This window comes from Ovis aries, chromosome 2 (genome assembly GCF_016772045.2).
Source record: "Ovis aries strain OAR_USU_Benz2616 breed Rambouillet chromosome 2, ARS-UI_Ramb_v3.0, whole genome shotgun sequence".
Classification (NCBI taxonomy): Eukaryota; Metazoa; Chordata; class Mammalia; order Artiodactyla; family Bovidae; genus Ovis; species Ovis aries.
In genome coordinates, this window is record NC_056055.1 from 104868138 (window position 1) to 104880960 (window position 12823).

Sequence of the window (12823 nt, forward strand, 5' to 3'; positions counted from 1 at the left end):
GTCATTTTGAAAATTATAAAATACTGACCTTTTCTAAGAAAATCTTTTCCTTTTGACATTGTTTAATTTTTTTTCCTTTTTGTTTTTTAGGTTTGCAATTTTTTTTGGTGATGGCATGTTCAGAATCTTGGATCCCTAAGTTGAATATGTTGGAAATATTTAGGAACTCTGGAAATTGTTGTTTTTGTATATATAATGACTTACTAGGTAAATCAATAGATTTAATAAAACATGTAGAAGAATAGGCGTTATAATTTTGTATTTCTAAGTTAGCATGCATGTCTCAAATTCTCAGCTGTTAGTATCAATGTCATACTCTGGAGACAGCTGTCTTTTGAAGATTCGCAGGTTTCTATGGACCGTGTGTTTTCCCAGGCAGTTTATATAATCTTCCCGTGCCAATTTGATCAGCTTTTCTGCCTTTCTCTCTACCTCATGCAGTGTCGCTTCCTTAGTCAGAGGTGATTCTCGATCAGGAGGAGAAAGATGAAATAATTGTCAGGCGATAGTCCCAAAGGTAGTAATTACAAAACTTCAACCTGGAAATGACCTCAGCATGGTCATAGCAGGATATGCAAATTCTACCCGGTATATCCAGATACACCAGTGGCAAAATGCTGCCAGTTTTCAAATTAGATATCATCCTGTGGGATGGGAGTGCCCATAAGGAGGGAAAGGAGCCGCTCGGTTTCGCCTGCCTCTCTCTCCCTGTTGTTGAATGAATGAATTAGGAAAGGAAAATGGCCATGAAACAGGCTGTGCAAATGAAGAGGAGAAGGAACAAGACTTGGCTCTCCAGGAAGGACTGTTTCTCTTAGAAAGGGAAAGCTGCCTGTATTCCACGTGCACTGTTTTAAAACTGAGGGCTACTCTGAAGTAGACCCAGAGTGTGAACTAGGGCATTCTCAACCAAAGGGATGGATGGAGAACTGGCGTTTGATAGGAGGGTCAGGCGTTCTTTGGGTGACTGGAGTGCCATGACTGGTGGTTGTCCTCTCTGGCCTGTTTCTGCTGGGATTAAAAGATTTAAGCATTCTGGGATGGGTAGTTATATTGATGGTCAAAGATGATTGCCTCCCTTTTCTTTTGACCAGAACTGGGGAAAGGTTTGATTGTTTTTAAGAGCTTATTCAGAGCAATTAAAAAAAGATTAAAGGGAAGGGATGAGGAGAAGTCAAGGAACTTTAGAGACTGAGTGCTAGCTCAGTAGGGTGTTAATTATTTATTCCAAGTTTTTTTATTATTAGATAATCCAGTAATACAGAAATTGGTAGAACAGAACTTTTGATAACGCTTCTGTTAGAAGGCATGTAGAACCTGATAAACTATGTAAGATAGACTGTAACTGCATCCTCCTTCCCCTTGCTTTGCTTGGTTTAATAGGAATTGGCTGATATATATTTAATAAATGGCACAATGAAAAAATCAGAATTTTTTAAAAATCAAGTTACATTTTAACCTAAATATGTATTGCCTATTTAGCTGCTTTCCCATTACAACTGACTTTAAAAAAAACGGTCCTTCTGTGATACTTTTGTCAATAGAAGTGTTTCCTCTTAGCCAATACTAGCCACAGTATTGACTGGGCCTAGGCATTTGATATATCCCAAAGGAATTAGCCAGGAAAAGACTTGGTCCCTACTGGAATGAATATTTTAAAGACCTTCTTAGCTTCTGAACACTGTGAGTACAAATGAAAGAGACCCAAGAGAGGGAAAAACTTAAGAGCCTAGGAATAAAGATGATGGTGGGGATGAGGGGAGGGGTGAGCTCTTATATAACTAAGCTAAGATGCTTGAAGGCAGGGAATTAGTTTCCTGGAGATTATGAGATAGTATGGGAAATCCCTTGAAGAGTAGGTATTCTGATGTTAATTTGCGTAGTTCACACTGGCATACTATTATTTTAAAGATAGTGGCAGGTGATACTGGAAAGTACAAGTGTGTTTCCTAGTAATGAGTTTGATTTCATTCTGGTGTGTTATGAACGGGCATGTGGCTCAAGGATTAGCTTAATTCAAAATATCTTAAATATTAGAGAAAATACCATAAAAACGGGTCTTTTGTCCCTGTTGTATAACTTCAGGAAATACTGTAGAATTCTGAACATAGTGGAGGGTTGATGGCATGAATTTAATCAGTATTTGATGGTTGCCTTCTAGAAACTTCTAAATAAAACCTAAATTTGTTTCGTGTTGGCCTCAGTTGTACGACAGTAGCATTTCTCGTGTGTATGTCCCATGGGAAGGTCTGTACCTCCTTGGCTCACTGCATGTCACAGCCTTGCACATCACTGTGAGGCTTCAGAGACTGACTCAGTTACCTAAGGTTGGTTAGATATTTGGGGAGAGTCGGTACACAGCAGCACACACAAGACAGTGAGCCTCAAACGACAGCTGTCTGTATTCTGGATGTTTTAGACCCTGTTTGGAAGATCAGAAGAAAGCTTTGGATCATTTCCACAACAAAACTGCGGTTTCTGAGTGTAGAGGTTGGCTGTCATCCAGGAAGCCCTGATCTTAAAGACCATCTTCGTTTCACACCTGGCCTTGTTCTGGCTTTGTTGTCACTCCCCATCAGTAGTTGTCTGTCACCTTTGAATGGAGCTCCAGATCCGGAAGGATACTTACCGCCTTACATACTGAACTCTTGAAGCCACAAGTCCAGAGATTTGTGACGTCACGGTGAAAAAACTTTCTGCAAAGCGCTGCCGAAAAGGTGCAGATGGTAAGAACAGGGCCTGAGGCATTAGGTGTGGGACGGCCCTCCTAGGTAGTACCTACCTCCTGCTGGCTTAGGGGCATTTATTTCATAGTAAATTGAATATTAATGTTTTGTTTTTAAAAATGAGCATATTTCCTCTAAAATTTTTAATTATTATAAAGATTTTCTACCTCATGTTTTAGGATATCACATTCACAGTACAAATGAAATGTGTACTTCAAATGAACACAGTGACTAGAAATGTGGGATTCTGTTATTTGTGACTCTGAAATTTGTAGCACACTTTCAGGGAAGTCGTTGAGATTCCCAGATACTTTGTTCTTTATTCCTTGCAGGTTTTCTTGAGCGTATGATTATTTCTGAATTTTATTAACCTATTTATAACTTTAGAGAAAGCTGCCTTCGGTTTATGGTTTGACTCAGAATACTTGGATTTATCGTAAGTTAGCAGTGTGTTTTGAGAAAAATCCGTTTTCAGTAGCTCTCATCTCCATTTTGGAATCTCAGACCAACTGCTCATTACAGTGTACATTGGGACTTTTCTGCAAAATACAGCTCCACTGAGAAGGCCGTCCTTGAAAGATAAGAAACCCGAAGAAAGTAATTTGGGGATGAGCAGAAAGATGGAAGACCGTGCCACAGCGCAGCACACTGGAGACACCCCAGACTTCACTGCTTTTGTACGTGGGACATGATTTGAATGTCTTCTGGGAGCTGGACTTGTAGACAGATAAAATGTATCTTGACTAAGAAAAGCACACCTCTAGCCTCTAAAGCATTGCCCCCAGGACAGCTGACTCTTGATCGTTCACACTGGTGGAGGGAGCCTGGCCCTTTCAACCTGACTAAAGTTAGATGTCATGCAGTCAAAGGTGTTTCTGTGTTCCTTTTGGAATATAGTGTTTGGATTTTACAATATGTGCCCCTCAATTTCACCTGCCCTCACGGAAGAGCCTGAGTTCATCTGTGCCCTGATGCTTAGTCGCTGTCCTTTCGTTTCTGAACTCTTGACCTAAATGTGGGGAAAGCATTGAGTGTAAAGGATTGCAGAATTGATCAGACCTGTTAAGTCTGTTCCACTTCTCCTTCCTGGGTAATTTTATTCCATTTCCTTTTCAACTCTTCTAAACAGAGCCCGGTTTCCGCCCCTTTGTCTTAGGTCAGGATAGGATTGTATAACCACACCGTCCAGGCTGCTTCGCTCTTGTCACATTCTGTTCCGCCTGCAACGGGAGGCTCCTGTTGCTTTGCTCTGAAGGAGTCTCCTTGTGTCCTTGTATTTCCATGTCCCTCCCTGCATGTTCTTGTGGGGAAGACTTAGCACTCTTGGCTATCTAAGACCTGCCTGTAGAGTCCCTAGTAGCTTAAAGAGAGCGTCTGAGCTGCTGTGTTGGCAGGTGTCTCTGATTGTGCTCAGTCAGGTGTGGCTGTCCACCCTCCCTCAGTCCTCCTGAGAGCCGGAACGAACCTCATCTTGCCTCAGGCACAGGGCGAGCAGTCTGACTCTCCTGTAAGCTTGCTGGTTCCTGGAGCCATGCGTTAGTGAGAAAGTTAGAAGAGATCCATACGTTTCCCCCAGATGCTAGTAAAACAAATCAGGTGCCGAGAAAACAACACCAATAAGCTTTGTCAAAGAATAGGCCAGATTTTAGGTTAACCTACACAAACCTGCATTGACCATCCAGCTTTGTCTTACTTTAAAAAAATACACAAATTAACATAATGCTTAGAAGATACTACCAAAGTACCCGGGCATTTTCAAAATGTGATATATGGTACCTCTAAACATTTTTTTTTACAAGCAGCTTTCAGAAACATGTGAAAATGTGTTTTGTGTAGAAGAGTATATACTGAATATAATATCCTGACTGTTATTCTAATAAAGTTAAATTGTCTCATTATTTAAAGCCCAATAGTTTGAAATTGTTTTTGAGTAAACTTTTATAGCATGAAACTATTTTCACTTCTCATAGAATGTACAGATATTAGTAGAAGGTGCTCGTGTGTGTGTGTTTTCCACATAAAATAAAAATATTGTAAACAGGGTCATGTCTCCAGTAAGAGTTTCCAAACTTTTGGCTGTAATTACCAAATGCTTGGGATTGGGCTGACTGGAAATACATCTCAAGTGTTTCTGTATATGTAGCAAATTTTGTCCAAATAAAGTAGCTTTGTCCCCTGAAGGAGCTTTTAGTAATACTTTTGTTAAATAAAACGTGAAAGTTGAAGGAAAGGACCGCAAGGATCTGTAAATGCCATGGCCTCAGTTAGGGGTTTGTGAACTTTCTCCAAGTTAACAGTGGTAGTGAGTTGGTAGGAGTGGGGTGGATCCAAGTTAACAGCGGCAGTGAGTCAGTAGGAGTGCGATGGAGGTGGGATTTGTAGTTTGAAGGGATAAGGAAAGAGCTCTGTCTGGAATCGACTGTGCGGCGGGTCAGTGTGCGGAAGCTGTGACCTGTGGACCCTAAGGGCAAGGTTAGGCTTGGTGCTAGAAGTCTCAACCCACCGTTGCTGAATGACCAGCAGAAGGGTGTTGATCTGAGGCAAAATAGGAAAAAGAAGAGACGGTATAACGACCTCAAAATACATTTTCAGTTAAAAAAAATGGTCTACTCTGTGCCCTTATTTGGTAAAAATAAAAAGCTTGCCATCCCGAGTTAGTTTAAGCGATTTTTATAGTGGTCTGTGAAATCAAAAGGCTGGGAGCGGCTGCTGCTTGGGCTATTAATTCCAGTATTCTGTGCAGCGTTAGCCCATTAGGGTCCCAGTTGCTTATTCCACAGCCCGTAACTCACAGAACAGTGATCAGGGTGTCAGGACAGTTTGGGAAGGTGCAGATAATTAACTTCAGCATTGCTGTGCAGTGGGCGTCGTCATCTCAAACTGCCACACCTCATTACGGTTAGCAGCTAAAAGGATGGCTCGTATCCCGTTTCAGCCAGTGGTTGACTCGAGATGTCCCAAACACATTTCCAGTAGTTATGTGTGAAAATGAATGACAACAAACACACAGATCTGCTGCAGTACCGACTTTGAGGAAATTGTTTATGTTGCCTTGAAGTTAATTTTTTTCAACCTGTAAAATGGTCACCAACCTGCAGAAAATTCTACACTAATAAATGACTAGGATCTATGCAGTGGTTATAATTTGTTTAATTTCTATTTCTGCTTATCTCTAATATCAGGGTTCAAGATTGAATAGTCTTGTGTGACTAGACTACTTTTTTTTTACTGGTTTATCTTCAGAAAAACCGGACAAAAGAATCTGGAAGAAGGAAAAACTGAGGAAGGAACCCAGGACGTGTTTGGGCGGCAGGGTGGTCACCTTCATCTTTACCCCTGAAAGGGCATTTCCAGAAAAGTACAAGCTACGTAACGCCAGTGTTGTATTTCATCTACTTACGTGCTTGCCGCTGTGCTAAGTGATGTATGTAAAATGTGTCTAGGAGTGAATTTCCAAGAAAGATACTGAGATTTCTCCCTTTGACAGCTTTGAGACGATCAGTATCCTTCCTGAACAGGTGCTTGTGGGCAAGTTCAGAGGGAGGCCGTGATCTCTAGCCGTGGTTTACAATACTCCAAAGCACCTCCCTTTGTCTCCAGGGATGCTGCAAAATTCTCACTGAATTGCTCATTACGGAAAGCTTGTCATATTCTACATTAAGTGTTTTCCTTAGAGACTTTATCTTAGGAGACCCAACTTTGAGTTATTAAACCCAGGGCAATGATTAGTGGGGCAGACACCTGCTTTCTGTATTCACTGGGACTTGAAAGCAAGAATGAAATTACCAAATAAAATGGGTTTGAGAGAGATTTTGGACTCCATTTCCTCTATGTCGTGCATCCCTTCCCAAGGGTAGAAAACAATCAGCAAGGGTTTTAAGTTTTTCAATACTGGAAGGCACTACTTTCCCATTAAAATTTTGGATTAAATATTTTGAGCATCTATAATTTTGTAGCAGAGAAAGAATAATTGATGGAAATCATTTCACCTAAAATATGACCCAAGATTTTGTGGTAGGTTTGCAGTTTTGAATTGGGAAGAGAAAGCACAAATTTCTTATTATGGGCCTTTGATAACACAGTTATATGCAGGGAATGTAGTTTTTTTCCTCTCCCCCACATCTCAGTCTTACTTCAAACCAAGTAATGTTTTTAGTCAGGTAATACCTCAGGAACTTTTCCTTGGGAATTAGGATTTTCTTTAGCTCCTGAGTTGCTCTCAGAGGCTTGAGGCTTCTCTGGGCCCCATTTTGACCTTAGAAAAACTATTGGGTTGGCCAAAAGTTCATTCGGTTTTTCCCATACCCTGTTATAGGAAATCCAAATGAACTTTTGGCCAACCCAATATACCACAGAGTGAGTTGTGCAATTTTAAAAGCCCCCTTTGCAGGATCTGTTATGAAATACAAAAATATTCACATTGTTGTAGGCTAGTTTTTCTCACTTTGAAAAGGGAGGGATTATCCTTTTTAGAGAATGGTTGGTTTCTGGGTCTCAGTCGCGGCCTTCCCCAGTACTTCTTGGGCCTGATTCAGTAGGACTACCCCCGCCCGTCCCCGGGTGTTGGGGCTAAGAACCACCGCTGGACTTCAGGAAGTTTAAGGCAGGTGATGGAGTGTGGCTTTCACATCTCCCCGAGTACGCAGTTCCTGTTTGCTTGTTTTATGACATCTTTTCAGAAAGTCATTGTAGCAAATTGTAGTTTCTCCTTGCCTCAAGATTTTTTAATGTTTAAATTGAGATTTAAAAGTAGAGTTAATTCAGTCATTTCCTTTTTAAAAAAAAAAAAAGCCATCAGCTGCAGATCTAAAATTTCATCTTCCAAGTCCTAAATTCTGATTTCAAAAAAAATGATAAATTTGGTCTGAGTAGCATATGAAAACCTTGTAACAGCCCTTTCTCTTTCCATTCTTTTTTTTTTTTTTTTAGGCTGGCACTTCTAAAGGAAGATAATGTTTATAAATATATAACACTACAATAACAAAACCAATCATGTCAACAATACCACTGCTGTAGCAGAATGCAGTTGGGTCTATCTGGTTAAGCACTATATTATTTTCTTTAAAAAAAAAAAATCACACACAACTTTTGTATTGGGATACAGCCAATTAACAATGTTGAGATAGTTTTAAGTGAACAGCAAAAGGACTCATCCGTACATACACATGTATCCATTGTCCCCTCAACTCGCCCTCCCATCCAGGCTTCCGCATTACTAACTATCTTTTCATTCTTGGTCTCCTGCCCCTACAGATCTTAAGTTGCTGGCCACTTTAAGGATTTAAGATTTAGGTCAAGACTTAAGAGGTGATAGAAGGGAATTGGCACAGGGCTGAGTAAAAGTTCTTAAAGTGCAACAAATACTGGACTAGGGTATAGTTACTTTCGGTTTTTATGGCTGAACATACTGGAGCTGAGGCACTCTTGCCTCTTGTGGTTCTGTTTTCATCCTCATCTTCCTCTTGTTGATGGAGACTTGAATTCTCACAAATGATATATCTAAGCCCTGGATACCCTGGTGCCCAGCCAGCGAACAAGTGGGCAGAGTTTCTTCATCTTTTGACTGCTGAGTGAATGAAACGACCACGTTTTTCAACAATTGCCACCCTTGCTTTCTGTTTCTCCCCACCTGAAAAGGTGGGAATCTCCAGCAAAATCATTTCTTCCTAAAACTATTCCGTAGAGGATCTTGAGATGCACCGTACAGCGGGACATGCTGCTGCTGCTGCTAAGTCGCTTCAGTCGTGTCCGACTCTGCGACCCCATAGACGGCAGCCCACCAGGCTCCCCTGTCCCTGGGATTCTCCATGCAAGAACACTGGAGTGGGTTGCCATTTCCTTCTCCAGTGCATGAAAGTGAAAAGTGAAAGTGAAGTCTCTCAGTTGTCTCTGACTCGTAGTGACCCCACGGACTGCAGCCCACCAGGCTCCTCCATCCATGGGATTTTCCAGGCAGGAGCACTGGAGTGGGCTGCCATGGCAGTTAAGTAAATTATTCATTCCTGCACTATACAGATGGATGCTTACCCTGTCCTGGGTGGTCGTCTGGGTTCTTGGGGAACAACACACAAAGCAGTGTTTACATTCTGGCAAAGGCAAACAGACACAAGTGAAGGATCACACTGTGGAATAAACAAAAAAGAGCCAGAGTGTGCCCAGGACCCTGGTGAGGGATGGAGGGGCAGGTGTCAGTTTTCAAATAGGGAGATCAGAGGTCTCCTCCCTGAAAAGTGTGATTGGGGAAAGATGACCGCTGTAATGGGAGCTGAAAAAACAGGTTTATCTGAAGGGAGAAAGAAAATACTGAAACGTTTCCAACAGCTGTGGATGGCTTTTCTTGCCACTCCTTGACCCGCGTTAGAGGCTTGCACTGCATCTGAGAACAGCGGTGCACATACATTCTCCCGGATTTCTGCCATTGTCATTCCTCCTGCCAAGAATTTTCTTTCCCAGGGTCCAGCCCAGATGGTATCTCCATGACATTATTTGTGGCGATGGGCAAGGTCCTAACAAACTGCACTGCATGGCAGAGTCTCAAAAGAGGAGGGAGGGTCCGCTAATGAAGGATGGGCTTGGAGAAGGGGGCCTAGGCACCATCTACTTTGAAAGGGGGTTAGAAGGACAGGCCAGGCTGATCAAGGTCATACTCAAGGCGGGTGAGAATGAGACAGGTCGTGGAGGAACCCAAATGCCATGCAAGGGGTAGGGGTTTGGTTCAACAGGCAACAGGGGAGCATTGCTGTCCTTCTGGGCTTCTCCCAGGAGAGCGTTTCCATCGAGTACCGCAAAGACTCATTGGCTCTTGGGGAATGGAAAAGAAGGTGCTTAGTAATTTCCTCCCTTCCATCTCTCAATACCTGTTTCCAAAATGCAATAACTTTTTTTTCTCATAAAAAGGATATGATTTGTGAAAAGTTTAACTGGCACGCAGAAAAAGCAGAGTTCACCATCTCACTACTGTTAATATCCTGATCACCTTCAGTTTAGACTGTTTCATTCTCAGCAGTATATAGTATTGATATTCGCTAACAGCATCCTTTGTAAGAGATGCTCCGTGCAGATACAACCAACACTCTATTGCGGGAAATTCAGTGGTTTACAGTTTTCATTATTCAGGTTCTTTTCCGTTTTCACCCTTATAAATTTCAGTGAATATCCCTCTGTAGTGTCTGCAACTTACCCAGTCATCTCCTTGTTATAAATTAGGGGCAATTCCGAAAACTGGGATCCTTACAACTGAGATACATGATACTGGGATTTAGCGCCGCGAGACGTTTCTTGGGAGCTGCGCGCGCACGTGCACGCAGGCGCGGGTGCAGGTTTGTGGATGTTCGCAGGCGCGCCTGTGCGTATGTACCCAAGTGCGTGTGTGCGTGCCTTTGCGTGTTTGCGCACTTTCCTGTGCGTCCCAGCGGCGGCTTATGTCTTCAGGCCTTCCTGAGAACAGTGGCTCGTGGTTGAGAGTGGTGGCTTCCGCTCTGGGCGGTTAGGGGACCATGTCTCATGTCTCTGAGTCTGTAGCCGCTTTCAGAAGCCTGGTTCCCAGCCCCGCTGTCCGCAGAAGCCCTCGGTATGTAAGTGCTTCTCCCATATGGTAGCCAAGCTCAGAACTTTCTCGCTTCCTCCCATGAAACTGCTCAGATTCCATCATTCGCTTTTCTCATTAGGCAGATCAGAGAGACAGCACGCTCTTCTGAGAAGCTGAACATCCTGTGGCAGAACCCTGATCTATTTCTCAGAGTAGCAAGGCTTTATGAGCATTAAGTGTGTTACTGCCTTATTGTTCCTTCAGGGAAATAGTACCTCTGGAGGTGGTCGAGTTGGGTTACTCAGGGAGTCTTCTATACATGCCATCCTCCCCAGCCACGTTTCATCTTTAAGGCCTCTAGATGGTTCCTAGATCGAGCCATTGTGTACTAGACATAGTGAGCAGAACTCAAGGAGCCCAAGACTCCGTGCCCTGTTACATGGGAGGCTTGACTTAGGTTCAAGTCCTAAGGTTTATTCCCTCTTTTTAAAGATGGGTGCCATTTAGAAACCACGGTGGCTCAGAGGGTAAAGAATCTGCCTGCAATGCAGGAGATCCAGGTTTGATCCCTGGGTTGGGAAGATCCCCTGGAGAAGGGAATGGCTACCCACTCCAGTACTCTTGTCTGGAAAATCCCATGGACAGAGGACCCTGGCAGGCTAGTCCATGGGGTCACAAAGAGTCAACCCAGCTGAGCATCTAACACTTTCACTTCCTTTTCAGGAGAAACCATAGCTATGCCACCTCCTCTGCTCATTGGCCAGCCCCAGTGGTAATTCCCATTCCTTTCTGCCTTAGGGCCTTTGCACTCACTGTTCCTCTTGCCTGGAATGCACCCCCAGGGGCTTACAGGGCTCCCCACCTTGCTTCAGTTAGCTCTCTGTAAATTGTCTCATCAGAGAGGCCTTCTCTGACCAGCCTGTGCAAAGCAGCATCTCTGATGTTAGTTCCTTTATTTCCTCTCGCAACCATCACAACCTAACAGGAAAGATTTGTCTCCTCCACTAAACCATAAGCTCAGGGAGGACAAGGTCTTTGTTTTGTTCCTGGATGTTTCTTCAAAGCCTGGAACAACACTTGACATATATTAGATGCTCAGTAAATACGTAATATTTGAAGGAGTGAATGAATGAATCCCCTACTACTGCACCTAGCTAGGGAGTTGTGAAGAAACCTGGGAGCGTGTAAAGAATCTGGAAGAAAGCCGAAGATGTGAAAAAAGCCCCAACTGCCTTAGAGGAGCGGACTTTGGGGCTGGGTCTCCAGGCGGGGTCAGCCTCACCAGCAAGTTGTTCTGCCTCCAGCTCCTCGGCCTGAGTGATCCCTTGCAGCCATGGTGCTAACATTGAAAACATTTTAATGGATTAATGCATTCAATAGATTGATATTGTTTAGTCGCTGAGTTGTGTCCAACTCTGCAACCCCATGAACTACAACACACAAGGCTTCCCTGTCCTTCACTGTCTACCAGAGTTTGCTCCAGTGGCGCCATCCAGCCATCTCGTCCTGTGTTGCCCACCCCTCTTCTGCCCTCAATCTTCCCCATTCTCAGTGTCTTTTCCAATGAGTCGGCCGTTCGCATCAGATAGCCAAAGGATTGGAGCATCACCTTTAGCATCAGTCCTTCCAGTGATTATTCAGGGTTAATTTCCTTTAGGATTAATTGGTTTGATCTCTTTACTGTCCAAGGGACTCTCAAGAGTCTTCTCCAGCACCACAATTCGAAAGCATCAATTATTTGGCATTCAACCTTCTTTATGGTCCATCTCTCATATCCATACATGACTACTGGAAAAAGCCATAAAAAGTCAAAACTAGACAAAGCTTTCTCGCAAAATGATGTCTCTGCTTTTTAATACACTGTCTAGGTTTGTCATAGCTTTTCTTCCAAGGAGCAAGCATCTTGTAATTTAATGGCTGCAGTCACTTGTCCACAGTGATTTTGGAGCCCTAGAAAATGAACTCTGTCGGTTTCCATTGTTTCCCCATCTATTTGCCATGAAGTGATGGGAACAGATGCCATGATCTTTGTTTTTTGAATGTTGAGTTTTGAGCCAGCTTTTTCGCTCTCCTCTTTCACTTTCCTCAAGAGGCTCTTTAGTTGCTCTTCACTTTCTGCCATTAGGGTGGTGTCATCTGCATATCTGAGCTTATTGATACTTCTCCCAGCAATCTTGATTCCAGCTTGTGCTTCATCCAGCCCAGCATTTAGCATGATGTACTCTGCATAGAAATTAAATAAGCAGGGTGACAATATGCAGCCTTAACGTACTCCTTTCCCAGTTTTGAACCAGTTTGTTGTTCCATGTCCAATTCTAATTGTTGCTTCTTGACCTGCATACAGGTTTCTCAGGAGACAGATAATGGTGGTCTGGTATTCCCATCTCTTTAAAAATTTTCCACAGTTTGTTGGATGATTGATGCCTTTTGATAAATATGAACAAAGCCTGCTCCAGAATGGTAGTCCAGTATATATATATATATACATATATATATATATATATATATGTATATATATATACACACACCTCACTCTGGCTATTTGGGGGCCTTGCTTTTAAACTTTGCC

The 12823-nt window shown here is 42.9% G+C and overlaps 1 protein-coding gene and 1 long non-coding RNA gene across 2 annotated transcripts in view; both read left to right on the forward strand.

Moving 5' to 3' along the window:
• LOC132657149 (uncharacterized) overlaps window positions 1-4906 on the forward strand; it is a 95739-nt gene extending 90833 nt beyond the window's left edge. Inside the window, exon 2 of the long non-coding RNA XR_009599561.1 lies at window positions 91-4906. This is a non-coding gene — a long non-coding RNA (uncharacterized LOC132657149). The remainder of the gene's footprint in view (window positions 1-90) is intronic.
• Window positions 1-12823, forward strand: part of XKR6 (XK related 6) — a 307100-nt gene that overhangs the window by 92085 nt on the left and 202192 nt on the right. The window lies entirely within an intron of this gene.